Genomic DNA, 16,716 nt, shown 5'->3' with positions numbered 1-16,716 from the left:
ATGAACTTCTCTTCAGAGAGGGACGTCAAATATCCCCTCTCCCTCCCCAATATTTTATTCTATATGTTTACGGTATCTTCACTTGTTCTCTGCAGAAACCTCACAGGAACGTCCTAAGAAACTGCCATCAAAATGTCTCAGTGCAACTCCATGTTTCTATTGGCCTTTTTTTAAGTGAGACTTGAAACTTGGGCTGCACTATATGAATCCAAAGGATCATTATTAATGGAGAAATGGCCAAACCAGACCCTTGGATCAGAAACCATTTGAATTTGGGGGAGGTCGTCCCACGTCTTGGATCCAAACTGCCCCGCCTAGTTCTGGTTCGGAGCCAGCGCTGCTTGTGTTATTTTTATTCTATTATTGCTTTTGGGAATGAGGCTAGGCAACAAAGGGGTAAGTGGTTCTCTAGCTGCCCAGAGAAACAGTTTTGAAAGTTGAGCCACTTCAACTCCCGTGGGATTAATCTTTGCTCCTGACAAAGCGGAGTGGAGGCGAGGGCTGAGATTTGTGTAGGTCTGAAGAGGATCGGGAGCATGTTCCTGGCTTGAGTCTATTGTGGAGCTGTCTAGTTCAGGGGTAGGCAACCTATGGCATGCACGCCGAAGGTGGCACGCAAGCTGATTTTCAGTGGCACTCACTGCCCGGGTCCTGGCCACCGGTCCGGGGGGCTCTGCATTTTAATTTAATTTTAAATGAAGCTTCTTAAACATTTTAAAAACCTTATTTACTTTACATACAACAATAGTTTAGTTACATATTATAGACTTATAGAAAGAGACCGTCTAAAAATGTTAAAATGTATGACTGGCACGCAAAACCTTCAATTAGAGTGAATAAATGAAGATTTGGCACAGCACTTCTGAAAGGTTGCCGACCCCTGGCCTAGTTTGTACATGAAAGGGTGACTCCAGAGAAGCTGTCTCTGTAATCTAATGAGGCTTCCCCCACGTCCAAGGTTGTACCGTGCCTGTGGTGACAAACAAATGCCCTTATTTTAAATAGCCCTATTGGTGGGCGCACTGGCCATTCCCCCAGAGAAGAAGGCTGGACCTAGAGGGTTTTCCAGAGGAGCACCATGCAGGTAGACTCCTCAGATTCCAGGAGGCATGACAGCCCGGGGGGAGGTGGGGTGGGCTGGAAGCAGCATGAAGGATATCTTAGTCTTTCCTTTGGAACATACGTTTGCTGCTAGCACTGCCAATCTGCTCATTAGCTTTGCAGAAACATGGTTTTGATATCATCTATTTTTCCAGCTTCCTCCACTGTGTTTTAGAACTTTACAAAAGCATTACATAAACCCCAGGGGTCAAATTCTGCCCTCAGGTAGCCTGTACAGTGCCACTGACACCCATAGGCTTGTGCTCTCCTTATTGCCGTCCAATTTGGTCTCCTCTCTATATAATCCTTTTGGACTGGGCTGGGTTTTCAGGGAGGGTGCTCAGAGCACCTTCTGAAGGCACATCACTCACGTCCATCACAGGAAGCTCATTGGTTTTACAGTGACCTGATCTTACAACACCTGCCTTACAGCGAGAGATTTGAGAAACTCAATCTACTTCAGTGATCTAGGAAAAGGCTAAGAGGTGGTTTGATCGTGATCGGTAAGTTCCTATGTGGGACGAAAGTTTCTGAAAGCAGAGGGCTCTTAGCCTCGCGGAATACGGCAGAACAAGATCCAACGGCTGGAAGCCCACACTGGGCAAATTAAGGCTAGAAGTAAGGTGCAAATCTTGAATGAGGGTAATTAACCATTGGAACAACTGATCTAGGAATGTAGTGGATTCACCATCACTTGAAGTGTTCACATCAGGATTAGCTGCCTTTCTAACAGAGATGCTATAACTCACACAGGCGTTATGGGCTTCTGAAATTCTCTGGCCCGTGTAGTGCAGCTGGTCTGACCTGATGATCATATGGTCCATCCCATCTGGCCTTCAGATCTGTGAATCTCTGATCCTTCTTTAGCTGGGACCAATCTGAAGCAGGGGAATGGAGTCCCCCCGTCCCCAAGCACACGTCAGTCTGAATCTCTCCTTTGGGCTAGACAGGCATCTCAGAGTTTTGGTGTCTATAGAAAACTGAGCTGTGTGTAGATAACTGGTCTGGAGCAGGATGGCAAACTCCAAGGCCCAGATCCTGCAGCTGTTTAGGAACCTACTTCCCATTGAAAACAAGGGGAGTTAGGCACTGAAATCGAGGGATCTTGAGGACCTGGCCCCAAGCCTCTGCAATTGGGAGCCAGGTTTCCTCCACTGAGTCAGTCTGACGCCAGGTGCTTCAATCCTACCGTGTAATTATGGCTGAATGACGCTCACGTTAGCAGGTGACGCCAGTTAGCTCCAATCACGCTACAGGAGAGTTTGCAGCCTCTCTGGGTAGAAGGAGCTAGGAGAGAGAAAGCCCGCAGGGCAAGCACTAGGACCAGCCAACCCTGGGGAGAAAGCCTAGGCTGAGGTTTATGTTTGGGGGAGGTTGAGTTAGCGATAAGACCAACACCCAGAAAGGGGTTCGTCTGGACAGTGGAATGGAGTCTCTCCTGACTTTTGCAGTCATGTACACCTATGCCCAGGGGATTGCTCCTGAGGGCATTCTGCACCAAAACATTAAAAATTCTGCACACAATATTTTAAAATTCTGCAAAATTCTGCAAATATTATTTGTCAAACAAATGTGGAGGCTCCAGCCTGGCAGTGGGGAGCACAGGCCACTGGCTGCCCAGAGGTGGGAGGTCACTGTGCAGCTCCCCCCACCCCAGGACACAGACTCAGTGGTGAGGCTGCACCCAACCCTGACACAGCACAAGGACCCAGCCTGCCCCAGAAACCCCCCTGGGCCCTGCCCCTCCATGCCAGGTGCAGGCAGGCAGGCTCAGCAAGGCAGGATCCAAGTGTGGAGGGGCTCAATGTGGGGGTATCCTGATGTGGGTTGAGAGGGTTCTGTCTGGGGCAATCTGGATGTTGGTGGCTCAGTGGGGGATCCAGGTGCAAGGGGGGTTCTGGGTGCAATGGTAATGAGACTCAACAGGGGGTCCAGGTGAAGGTGATTGAGGCTCAGCAGGGTGGGGTCTGGGTGTGGGGGGGGATAGAGCTCAGCAGGGGGTCCTGGGTGTGTATGGGCTCAGTGGGGGGTCCAGATGCTGGTGCAGTGGGGCTCAGTGGGGTGGGGATCCAGATGCAGCTGGTTGGGGCTCAGTGGGGTAGGGATCTGGGTGCTGGTGGTTCATTGGGGTGGTCCAGGTGCAGGGGGAATGGGGCTCAGCAGTGGGGTTCTGAGTGCAGAGGGGTGAGGCTTGGCAGGAGGATCTGCATATGAGGGCATCTGGATTCATGGGGGTTGGGTGGATGGGGGAGCAGCTCCCTCTGCAGCTGAGAAGCGATGGGGGTGGAAGGAAGTTTGCAGAGCTTCCTAAAACTGAGGGAGAAATCTGGGAGTGGGTCTGACTCGGCTCCAGGTGCCATGTAGGGAAAGAGGAAGTCCTGTCCTCCCCAGTCCGGCACAGGGTAGGAGCCACCAGCCGGGTCTTCCCCAGTCCCGTCCCCTGTCCCTCAGTGATTTACTTTGCTGCTGGCTGCCCTGAGCACCCAAAATATACTGCTTGGGAAGGTCACATGGCCGCTCTTGTGGCTTCCCTTTGCTTCCCCACCAGAGTCATTTTTCTGCGGGGAAGCAAAGAAATCTGTGGGGGACACAAAGCCTGCACATGTTCAGTGATGCAGAATCCCCCAGGAGTAGGGGATGCACGATGCTCCCACCTGCATGAGCAAGTGGGGGATTCTGATCAGGTAGTTTCCACCCCTGCTGTGCCCAGGTGTAAATGATGACAAAAGCTGTCGGGCAGCGGATATTGAAGTCCTGAGTGTGCACATGCTGTTCAGAGCAGAATGGGCATTACAGTTGCTCCCAGGGTCAGATTCTGCTTTGTTACACCGCTGTAAGTCTGGGATGAGTCCACTGACTTCAGCCGAGTGACCCCTGCCGGCGGAGCAGAACTGGGCCCACGGCTGCAGTCGGATAGTTACGAGCATTGTTTTACCTGCAGAGACAAAGTTCTTTCTAGTCACTCAAATGCACTGTCCTGCTCCTGCCTGAGCAACTCGGGACAATCCAAGGGGAGGACTGCATTTTCCAGCCATGGCACTGGAACCACGGGATGCAGGCACCTCTGTCCAGACAGTGATGGTAAATCCAACCAGGAGCTGTCAGCTGAGCGGCTCCCTGGACCCCAGGCAAACCGAATACCTGGGGGCCATATTAACTACAAGCGCCCACATGAGTGTGACCCCAGGGCTCCCTCTCTGGGGGATTTTCCCTTTGCAGGTTGCGGTGTGAGCTGGCAAAGGCGGCTAAGCACTGCGGCTGCCCTGCGTTACTGTGCATCATCTCCCAATTGTATCCAACTTTCCAAGTGCCATTATTCTCTCTTCTTCGGTCTCTAAGAGCTTTATGCCTCTGCCATTTGAATACACTGAGCTGATCTCCCAACAATTGCCATTCTTCTGAAACAATGCTCCTGTCTGTCCCGGCATCTCTCCCCTCTGCTTCCCTCCCCACCCCCGCTCCCCAGTGCACCAGCTCGCTTTGAAGAGAAAAGCAGGTCACCTGGGACTCAGAGACAATAGCTGGGGGGACCGAAAAGCGTGATGGATTGTAAAGCTATTGAAGCGCCGAGTAGTAAACTCCATATTTGTAACGGCATTTAGATGCCTGCAAGCAGATTAATAAGGTCTAGGTAATAGCAGAACCAGTCTATATTTATTCTATCTTAAATGCCAGTTTGTCAGGCTGTATTAATATTGATGGTAAGACTTGGATTGAGGACAGTAAATGCTGGGACTTCACTTTATCTCTTCCAAACAGGCTGCCTCAGACCCTTTATCAGGCTTCTGCTTCTGCAGCAGCTGCCTCTTCAAGGGCTGCTACATTCCCCTCCCTCATCCCCCCCCCACCCCCGCTCTCTTTTTAATCAGAGGAGGAGAAGTTGCTGGCTTGATCATTCCATTTTTATCTCTTTTATTTTCTCCATTTTCATGTCTTTCGGTGCATATTTTATTCCCATCAAGGCAGGACCATTGATAGCTTTGAGTTCTACCTCCTCCAGTTCTTGGTTTCCCCGGGCAGAGGAGAAAGGAAAGGACAAGGGGCAATTAATAGGGAGTTGTTCCATCAGCCGAGCTGCCAGCCCTAGACTCCCTGCCCCACAGAGACCAGGGGGCTGAGTAACATGTGGGATCAATCCTCCCCTTGCTCCCACGCTGGGGTGAGCTGAGATTTCAGGGGCTGGGCAGGCAGAGTGACACATATACAACCCCCCTCCCCTCAAACCGTCACGCATTCTGTGCCCAGTTTCTAGGATCTCCTCCATGACCTTGACCAAAAGGGACTGTGCTCCCTAGCTGTGCAGCAGGGATGGGTGCCCCTCTCCCTGCCCAGGTGTCCAGTGGTCTCAGCCAGCACCAGCCCACGGGGGGCTTGGGTAATAGAAGCTGGCCCAGCTGGCATTGCAGTCCGCAGCCAGGGTCCCCTGAACCTTTAGGCGGAGACATCAAAGCATTCCAGCTGCCCCCTCGCACCCAGCGGCAGATGGCCGACGACCCCAGGGCAGGCTGGAGGCAGAAAGATGCAGCCCAGGAATCCAGCGCACAAGGCCAGATTTCTAACTGCTACAGGTAAAATTTAGGGGATGTAGCTGGGCATCCAGGTGTTCTGGTTAATGGGGGTGCAGCCGATGGAGGTTTGACTGTATCGTCACACTGAGTCCCGGTACATTGATAATTTCTTCAAACTGTTCATCTTGAAATGGCCGAGGTCGCATGTCCCAGGCATGGCCACGCTACCCTGCCCAGCCCAGCTTGTTGCAAACCTGGGTAGTACCTGGACACAGAAATCCTCCTCTCAGAAAACACTGGTGTATAGCCCAGTCTACGTGCACCTGAGAGTAGACCTAGGCCATGTAGACGCGCTACCATGGCTTCAGCCTTGAAAATGGAGCTTTCAGAGCTCCTCCTTTTCTTTGGACCAGATCTTCTGTGCCACCAATCCGGCACAACCCCAGCTCCTAACTTCAGCTCCCGCTCGGGGCTGCTGTCTGCAGGATAACGTATTGCCGTGGCGCAGCGTGACGATATTGCACTGCAGCATTGATAGCAAACGGCATCCAATCGTGGCACGAGGTTCTGGAGAACAAGGCAACGTTGGCATGTCTCATGACACATTATGACCAGAGTTGAGCGAATCGGCTCCAGTCTAGTAAAGCATTTCAGCAAGTGCTTATCTTTAAGCATGTGAGTTCAATGGTCTCAAGCTTAAGCACTTTGCTGGATTTGGGCCATCGCAGGGGAAAACATTCATATTTGAGACCAAATTCTGATTCAGTGAGAGTCTGGGGGCTTTTCACATTTGCTCTCTATGCATATTCAAGTGGTCAGGCTGCAACAGATGCCCAAGACAAAGGCCTTTTACTCTTGACTATTCACCAAAAGCAAATTTCAAGGTGCGTATTTGGTTTTAACGCCTGACATTCAGAATCTGCTCTGTGTTATATAAATCATCCAGCCGGGGAGCAGGATCAAAGCCATGTGACTCCTGTAAGTAACCAACATGGCATGAATTCTGAATTTGGGATACTGAATATTCACAACAAACCACAAATTATTCACAGTGAAATAGCGAGGAAAAAGAATGCAAAGGAATTTGCAAATGATTTCCGGTTTGTTAGCAACGAGTCGCTCAGCTCTGCTGGGAACAAATACTAAACCTCCATAATAAATAATAACGGCATGTGCAGGGGGCATTAACCAGCCTGAGTTACAGTCAGCATTTTATTTTCAAACACTCTGCAAAGGAGTTTGAAGGAACCAGGACAAATCCTAGAGAGGGTCGGGGGGAGGGGTGGCTTTGCAGCAAGTGTGTGACCCAGGGCCAAAATGGAAGCCGCAAAAAGTCTTGCCTAGTCTTAGTGAGTAGAACTGGGCAATCAGCTTCTACTGTGCAGAGTCAGAGCCCTGGACTCCTTGGAGTTAACGCTCCCTCCCTTCCATTCTCTGGCTTGCACAGGTAGAGGGGGTCTTGCGGGGAGCTTGTCTCCCGCAATTTCCTTACAATCCCTCTGAATTCCCCGTTGTTTGTATCGCTGTGGCAATGGCTGGTGTGAGATGGGTCTGGGTCTGCTGACTTCACCTCTTGCTTAGGCTGCGGGAAGACTGATTCCCCAGTCCAGCCTCCATCGTGACCCATGTAGGCAGAGGCCAATGAGTGTTTGGGGCCCTTAATCCCAACGTTCCCCACCTCATCCTGATGGGGTTTTTTGGCTGGGTGCGCCCCATCTTACAAGGTTACATTGCAGGGCTTTCCTGGGCCTGACGATCCCTGCTGGGACACGGCACTGCAGTGACATGATGTCCTGACACACCATGGCGTCTCTATCACGCAACCATGACCTCTGCCTCATGGGGAGGGGCTTACCCCATTCGATACAGTTAGAAAAGTGACATTCCCAGCCAAGGTGCTGGATGGGGCCACCAAACTAATCAGCCCATGTGCCCAAAGGTGTAGCAGATCCAGAGGTGAAGGTCCATGCTGTTCTCCACAGGCTCTTATCCTGCATGATATCCACGTGCTGTCTAGTCACGCAATAAGTAACATGACTAACATCTGTTACAGAAATGTCAGGCTGGAAGAGGCCTAGAGAGGTCATAAATTACCTCCCAGCCCCTGCTGGGGTGGGACCAAGAAAACCCAGACCATCCCTGACAGGGTTTGTCCAGCTTGTTTTAAAAAGCTTCCAACGATGGGGATTCCACAACCTCCCTGGGAAGCCTGTTCCAGAGCTTAACTCCCCTTGGCATGAGAAAGGTTTTCCTGATACGTAACCTAAATCTCCCTTGCTGCAGATAAGCCCATCACATCCTGCCCTCCCTTCAGTGGACACGGAGAACAACGTTATAACAGCCCTTAAGGTATCTGGAGACTTATCAGGTCCCCTCTCAGTCTTCTTTTCTCAGGACTAAACAGACCCAGTTTTTAACCTTTGCTCCTAGGTCAGCTTTTCTAAACCTTTGATCATTTTTGTTGCTCTTCTCTGGAATCTCTCCAATTTGTACAGATCTTCCGAAAGGTGTTCCCAGAGCTGGACACAGTTCTCCAGCTGGGGACTCGCCAGTGCAGTGCAGACGGGGACAATTACCTCCCAGGTCTGTTCTCAGCCCATCCACAGGGGAGAGGCGTGTGCAGGGGAGTTCTTGTTTCAGGAGGTTTTTTTAATATACCTGTTGCTCTGTATGTATGTTAGAGCAGGCGGATGGAAGAAATACGCCTGGCACGTGAAGTGGGAGGTGCGGGATGGGCTGCAGCTTCTGGAGGAGCTCACTCCACTGGCTCAGACCAGCCCCTGAGGAAGTTCTGTCTCCTGCACAGACAAGCTTTAGCCCTGTTGTTGAGCCAGAGGATCGGAGCTTTGACCACAGTCTTCATCCTGGAGCTTTAATCAATCCTTTAGATCCACTAGGCCCAGGCCATCGAGCGCTTTGAAGATAAAAACCCAGCCCTTGAATGCCATTCAATATTCTGTGGGAAACTTAAGAACGGCCAGACTGGGTCAGACCAAAGGTCCATCTAGCCCAGTGTTCTGTCTTCCGACAGTGGCCAATGCCAGGTGCCCCAGAGGGAATGAACAGAACAGGGAATCACCAAGTGATCCATCCCCTGTCGCCCATTCCCAGCTTCTGGCAAACAGAGGCTAGGGACACCACCCCACCCATGCTGGCTAATAGCCATTGATGGACTTAACCTCCATGAACTTATCTAGTTCTTTTTTGAACCCTGTTATGGTCTTGGCCTTCACAACATCCTCTGGCAAGGAGTTCCACAGGTTGACTATACATTGTGTGAAAAAATATTTCCTTTTGTTTGTTTTAAACCTGCTGCCTATTAATTTCATTTGGTGGCCCCTAGTTCTTGTGTTATGAGAAGGAGTAAATAACACTTCCTTATTTACTTTCTTCAGTCATGATTTTAAAGACCTCTATCGTATCCCCCTTAGTCATCTCTTTTCCAAGCTGAAAACTCTTAGTCTTATTAATTGCTCTTCATACGGCAACTGTTCCATACCCCTAATAATTTTTGTTGCCCTTTTCTGAACCTTTTCTAATTCCAATATATCTTTGTTGAGATGGGGCGACCACATCTGCACGCAGTATTCAAGATGTGGGCATACTATGGATTCATATAAAGGCAATATGATATTTTCTGTCTCATTATCTATCCCTTTCTTAATGATTCCCAACATTCTGTTCGCTTCTTTGCCTGCTGCTGCACATTGAGCGGATGTTTTCAAAGAACTATCCACAGTGACTCCAAGATCTCTTTCTTGAGTGGTAACAGCTAATTTAGACCCCATCATTTTACATGTATAGTTGGGATTATGTTTTCCAATGTGCATTACTCTGCATTTATCAATGTTGAATTTCATCTGCCATTTTGTTGCCCAGTCACTCAGTTCTGAGAGATCCTTTTGTGGCTCTTTGCAGTCTGCCTGGGACTTAACTATCTTGAGTAGTTTTGTATCATCTGCATATTTTGCCACCTCACTGTTTACCCCTTTTTCCAGATCACTTATGAATATGTTAAATAGGACTTGGTCCAGTATAGGTGTGACGTTCCCCTGGTGTTATCTGGACCAATGATCTGCCAGGCCACTCCAATCCCTGACTCTGGGAGCCAGGCTTACCCTGCCCCGCTGTGAGACCCCCACTCCCGGGCTGTTCATGCCCAGCCTCTAGCGTGTAAGCTGCTCCCAGCTACATGAGTGAGCACTCTTGGCCGGCCGCTGCTTGGACTGTACAACCGAATGACACTAGTCAATACACAACCCTAGAAACCTCCGTCTTGCAGTGTCCAGTTATGCCTGTTGGACGCTGCAAACTTATATGAGTTTGTCAATTTAACAAAGAAATCTATATGTACCAGGCGTGTTATCCCAAGCGCGGGGGTGGGGGTGGGGTTCTCTGACATGCTTCAAACCAAATGCACTGCTGCAGGTAGAAGAAACAGTAATTTATTAACTACAAAAGATAGATTTTAAATGATCATAAGTCAAAGCACAAAAAGTTAGATTTGGTCAAATGAAATAAAAGCAAAGCGCATTCTAAACCAATCTTAACACTTTCAGTGCCCTTACAAACGCAGATGCTTCTAACCACAGGCTGGCTGGTTGCCCGTCAGTCAGGCTCTCCCCTTCGACCAGCGCTTCAGTCGCTTGGTGGTGATGTCTGTAGATGGAGGTGGAAGAGAGGGGAAGAGCCTGGAAAGCGTCTCTCCCTTTTATCATGTCCATTCTCCCCTCTTGGCTTTGCCCCCGTCCCTTCAGGGGCAGGTGAGCATCACCTCATCGCAGTCCCAGACTGGCCAAGGGAAGGGGGGGGCGTCTCACTCAAGAGTCCAGCAGATCCTTTGTTGCTGCCTAGGCCAGTGTCTTTTGTTCCTGTGAGGCTGGGCTGGGTTTGTCCCTTGCATGCCTTGATGAGGTGTGAACTGCCCCTCTGCTCCTTGAGAGTTTTGCCTGGGCTTGTTTTAAGCCATGAGGACACATTTTCAGCCTCGTAACTATATACATGGAATTACAACCTATAACATCACTATAACAACAATGCTCAGTGCATCGTGAGCCTTCTGAAGACACCCGACATGACAAACTGCATTGGATACCACACAATCATATTATAAGGATGAACCTGGGCGTGCAGGATGTTCCCTCGAGGTACAGAGTGTCACAACAGACCCCTGGGGGACACCACTATTTGCCTCTCTCCATTCTGAAACCTGACCCTTTATTCCTCCCCTTTGTTTCTTATCTTTTAACCAGTTACCAATCCATGAGAGAACCTTCCCTCTTATCCCATGACTGCTCACCTTGCTTACGAGCCTTTGGTGAGGGACCTTGTCAAAGGCTTTCTGAAAATCTAAATATACTGTATCCACTGGATCCCCCTTTTCCACATGCTTGTTGACCCCCTCAAAAAATTCTAGATTGGTGAGGCATGATTTCCCTTTACAAAAACCATGTTGACTATCCCCCAACAAATCATGTTAATCTCTGTGTCTGACAATTTTGTTCTTTACTATAGTTTCATCCAGTTTGCCTGGTTTTGAAGTCAGCCTTCCCGGCCTGTAATTGCCGGGATCACCTCTGGAGTCCTTTTTAAAAATTGGCGTCACATTAGCTGTCCTCCAGTCATCTGGTACAGAAGCTGATTGAAATGCTAGGTTACAGACTACAATTAGTAGTCCTGCAATTTCGCATTTGAGTTTCTTCAGAACTCTTGGGTGAAAACCATCTGATCCTGGTGACTTTTAACTGTTTAGTTTATCAATTTGTTCCAAAACCTCCTCTAGTGACACCCAGGGGTGGCTCTATGTTTTTGACGCCCCAAGCACGGCAGTCAGGCGGCCTTTGGCAGCATCCCTGCGGATGCTCTGCTGGGGACGCGGATTCGGCGGCGGTTCTGCAGGTGATCTGCCAGTCCCGTGCCTTTGGCGTACCTGCCACCGAATTGCCACCAAAACAGCGGCACCGGTGGACCTCCCGCAGGCACGTTGCCGAACGCTACCTGATTGCCACCCTCACAGCGACCAGCACGCCGCCCCCCGCAGCCTGCCGCCCCTGGCACGCGCTTGTTGCGCCGGTGCCAGAAGCCACCGCCGGTGACACCTCAATCTGGGACAGTTCCTCAGATTTGTCACCTAAAAAGAATGGCTCAGGTTTGGGAATCTCCCTCACATCCTCAGCCATGAAGACTGATGCAAAGAATTCATTGAGTTTCTCTGCAATGGCCTTATCGTCCTTGAGTGCTGCTTTAGCATCTCGATCATCCAGGGGCCCCACTGGTTGTTTAGCAGCTTCCTGCTTCTGATGTACTTAACATTTTTTTTGCTATTACTTTTTGATTCTTTAAAAGAATGTTGAGAGTGGAGGACAGGTAGGTGTGAGGTGCCCACGGTAGCCTGCTCCAGCTGTGGTGGGGCCTTCCCCTGTCGCCCACGGTGCATGTCATGTCATGTCCTGCCCCACAGGGGTTTCACTGCATCAGGTGCAGGGGGTGTTTGGAATGGGAAGGGCTCTGAATAAGACCCTGAACGGTTCTTTCCTGGATCTGCACCTTGACCCTGCACTGAAATCAATGGGCTGGCCAGGATTTACCCTGCCAAACAGAACAGTGCAGAGTACAATCCTCCCCACACCCCCCGTGGGTGACAGGAAACCACAGCAGCTGTCTGCCCTACGTATGGAATGGGTCAGCCAGCCTGCTGCCAGCTCTGCCCAGGCACGTGTAGAGTCAGTAAATCCCTCTCCACTTGACTCCAGAGTGCAACTTCTCACTACAGTTCTGCAGCAGCCTGGGAAGGGCTCCTGTCCAACACAGCAATGATTCTAAACGGGGCATTTGCCTAATGCAGTAGAGTGCCAATCCCTGCACAGAGTGCCAATCCCTGCACAGAGTGCCAATCCCTGCCAAGGTGCCAGGCGCTTTACATTACTGAGCCATTCAAAGGGTTAAGAACAGGGAAAGTGGCTTCATTATCCAGAGAACCCCCCTGCCCCTGCCCCTGCCCCTGCCCGCTCTCCTCCTCGACCAGGTGCCTGCCCCACGCTCGCGCTGAACCAAGGGAAAAAACAAACAAGTTTCATTTAACAACCATTAGTCCTGAAAACATCAAAGGGCTCCTCTGTTGGAAAATGAAAATCCTCATTAACTAATAAAAAGCCCATTGCTCACTCGCTCTTTAATGTAATTAACAGCAGCCAGGACTTCAATTAAAGCTTTATCCCAACTTCAAAATGCCGCTCGCCGTAATTACAGCCTGGCCGCTTTCACCTTCAGACACGCGGCCGCAAACACACACACACACGCCCCACGCGTGCACGTGGCCGGATGCAGCCCCGTGCAGACCCGCTCTAAGGCACTTGCCCCCAGAAGCGCCCGGCGCCCGCTGGCAGCTGACACACCCAGGCTGAGCTGCTGTACCCCCTAAACAGGGCCAGATTAGCCTGTTGTGGGACGGAGCATGGCAAGGGGGAGTCGGTCCCCAGAGCGAGGGGCCAGCCAGGGACAATGGGGCATGGCAGGGGCAGCCCTGCTCCACCCAGCCCAGTACGAGGGCACTATTTACAAACCGGCCGTTGCCAGATGCACGACGGCCCACCCGGCCCTGTGCTGCCAGCCTGCCCCTTCCCCTGGGGGGGGGCATGCTGAGCCACACAGCCCCCCTGCCCAATACCGGAACACCCCCCGATTCCCATGGACCTGCTAACTAGGCCAATTCAATCAAAGTGGATGTTAGCACTACAAAAAGTAATTTCCCCTCTGTTGATATTCACCCCTTCTTGTCAACTGTTGAGAATGGGCCACATCCACCCTAACTGTATTGGCCTCGTTAGCACTGATCCCATCTTTTCATGTGCTGTATCTTTATACCAGCTCCTGTATTTTCCACTCCATGCATCTGATGAAGTGGGTTCTAGCCCATGAAAACTTATGCCCAATAAATGTGTTAGTCTCTAAGGTGCCACAAGGACTCCTCGTTGTTTTTGCTGATACAGACTAACACGGCTACCACTCTGAAACCTGTCTAACTAGAGCCAGTCAGCTCTGTACCCTGAACCCCTTCTGGACCGTGTCCCAGAGCTGAGGATCCTACCTAGCAATTCATGTCTCCTCTGCCGAGTGGCCCTGAAACCATGCGCACAGATGCACAGGTGGAGCTAGTGGCTCAACCCAGGATGGAAGAGGGGTTGGGGTGGCTCGGAGAGAGGAGGTCCTGCAGGGAAAAGCCCAGGAACGGCCACGCTTGGGCAGAACGCTTAGGATGAAGCGTACGGTTTTTGCTGTAAGTTACCAATAAGCCTGGGGGGGGTGTACTGAGCTCAGCGCTAGAGCCCTGCAGCCGAACCAGGCAGGCCCCGCCTGCAGGTGTCAGGTCAGGGAGGGTCGGGTGTACTCTGCACACTGTACCTTCGGGCTGGGGTTGGATCAGGTATCACTCCGGCTTGTCTGGGTGTGACTGTCCCCTGCCCCCGACTGTCCATGTGCGTGTGCAGCCTGCTGACATGGGTACCGTGCGCACACCGTGCGTGAACACGCTCCCTGGCTCCAAGCGCAGTAACGACCCGCACGAGAGCACGTCGCTCACGCCAGCAGGGTGCACAGGGACACACGAGGGAGCTCTGGGCTTGGAAGCAAACTCTCAGGCTCGGGTCCGGGTCGGGATTGCTTCGGGTCTATTTGCCTTCAAGTCAGGCATCACAATAAGGCCCAAGCAGACATCCCCAGAGCCTGGCAGGGATTTCACCTCCCTGTGGTTCTCATGGAGGACAAGATCTTACACTTCTATAGCACCTTTGACCCGTAGGGCTCACGTTGGCGGCGAATCCCTGCGAGGGAGGGATGGACCAGCCGCAGCAGCATGCACGGGAGACACTGCAGCGTAGTTGCCCAAAATCATACAGCAAGTCAGTGATGGAGCTGGAGGTAGGACCCGGAGTGCAGATTTGTACCTTAGCTGTTTAGCCACAAGATCATGTCGCCTTCCCTTCATAATGTCCACCACGGCCTCTCTTCGGGGACCCTCCCTTTGGACTCTCATTGCACCGTGTTGTTCGGATTCCTCCACAAGTACCAAGAGTCACCTTCCTGCCAGCAGGAGCCGGGCCAAGAACGCGCCTGCAGCAGCCAGATTTGGCGTGGTAACTAGTCTGCAAACTCTGTGGAGACCTACCTACCTGCCCGACACACCGTGCTGAGCATGAAATGTAACTAGCTACAAAATAGCTGCCTGCAGTCATCCCTTCCTGGGGAGAATGGCTCCCAGGAAGGTGCTGGGAGGCAGCTCACAGGAATGCAACAGCCTGAGCAAACAGGGTGAAAGAACTGCAGCTGGCCAGAGCACAGCTCATCATCCCCAGACACCCACCTTCTAGAGCACCTTTCAGCAAAGGATCTCAAAGCACTTTACAAACCTGAGTTAGCCATTATTATCCCTGCCATAACCACAAAGAAACTGAGGTGAAGATCACACAGTGAGTCAGTGCTAGAGCTGGGACCAGAACCCAGAAATCCTGATTGCCAGCCTTGCAGTCTAACCACTAGCCTACGCTCCCTTCCTCGTGTATTTAGCACAGAACACATTACACATCCACACTGACTTCCCTGGTACGCAGCATTCCATATACTGATGTCCCAGACTTAACCTTCAGAGAAAACAGCAAATGCTAACGAAAACTTCAGCTACGCGGAGAACGTATACATCCCAAATAGGAGATGTTTGTTTCATTGCTCCGCTGCCAAGGCCCGGGTGCTTTGTTCTATGGAACTGACTTAAGCCCTGAAATATGCTGCTGGAGGGGAAGATGCTGAAGAACGACAGGAATGGGCAGATTTCTCACTGATCTCCTGGGCTGAAATTCACCCCCACGCCGACGGCCAGCCCAGCTTCACCATAAGTCTCACGTAAGCAATGGGTCTTGAGAGCGGCAAAGGCCTTGTGCTGCTTTCAGTCTGGAACACAACAACGTGGTGGCAATTTATTGTCATTGGCTTGGTTGGTTTCCTTAGTGCGTTTGGGCAGAGATGGATCCAACCCCAAACTCGGGCTCTGAACCAAACCCAATATCCAAACACTCAAAACTGGTGCATGTGGAGGTGCTGGGGAGCGGGGGGACAACCCTCAAATTCAGACCTGGCTCCAAAATGACCTAACTGGTCTCAGCTCTGTAAAGCATCTGCGTCCACTCTGAACCCCAACTCCGGTATAGCTCGAGGGCAGCAAACATGGTCTCCCCAGGGCTGCCCTGCAGCCCGTGGCCCACACGTGCTTGGAAGGGGCTGAGCCCTTTGTGGATCGGGGGGTGCGGCAGCGGAATGCTGCTGGATGACTGCGGGGAAGCTGGCTGGAGGATCGAATCGGGGAAGACAGGATTCCCTTCTGTTTCCATGGCAGCAGCAGACAGAACCTTCCATGAGGAGCACGTACATCCGGCTTCACTGGGAATCGTAATTCCCTTCTTAAAATTAGGAAAATAAATACAAACAGATTTTCACATGCAATACACATCGAGCGGGACTTACCGTCCAGCCAGGCAAACACAAGCCGATTGCAATCCACTTTGGAATGAGAACAAACCCATCGTTATTAATAAAATAACCATCATATAACAGTGAAACCTCCCCTTGAATCCCAAAGCCATTTCTAAACTTAGAATAAAACACTGCATAGGGATCATGGCAAACACCAACTGAAATGCAGCCACTGCTGGGGTGGAATGTTTAACAGCACACAGCAGCAGTGTAGGTCTGGGTGCAGAAGAGAATAACGTATCCTTGTTGTAGTTGCAGGGGGGATTTAGAGAGGCAGAAAGTAATCACCGCAGCTAGAATCTGGCCAGGACCCTGGGATTAATGCTCCGATTTCTACAAAACGTGACGTACCCACAAGTCATCCCTCCTTAGTTTTACGCCTTACTGCTAAGAGAGGTATCCCAGTAGCAGTATGTCCCCTAGGATCGCCCTGTGTCTGCTCTGGTGGGAACAGCCCTAGTCACTGACTCACCGATATTGCGAATGCTGACCCAGCTGAATCCTCTGAAAAAGAGCACAGCCCCAGGTGGGGTGGCGGCATTCGTACCGGGTTCCCCTAGGATGTGCGCTCAGAGCCTGGGCTTCT

General features: G+C 51.2%; 1 long non-coding RNA gene across 1 annotated transcript in view; it reads right to left on the bottom strand.

Annotated features, from left to right (window-relative positions):
* Window positions 1-15,383: 15,383 nt before the first annotated feature.
* The window catches only part of LOC120384271, a 32,000-nt gene continuing 30,667 nt past the window's right edge, over window positions 15,384-16,716 (bottom strand). The window contains exon 3 of the long non-coding RNA XR_005588721.1: window positions 15,384-15,551. This is a non-coding gene — a long non-coding RNA (uncharacterized LOC120384271). The remainder of the gene's footprint in view (window positions 15,552-16,716) is intronic.

The sequence above is a fragment of the Mauremys reevesii genome, linkage group 16 (genome assembly GCF_016161935.1).
Source record: "Mauremys reevesii isolate NIE-2019 linkage group 16, ASM1616193v1, whole genome shotgun sequence".
NCBI lineage: Eukaryota > Metazoa > Chordata > Testudines > Geoemydidae > Mauremys > Mauremys reevesii.
This window is presented reverse-complemented; position numbering and strand designations above follow the sequence as displayed.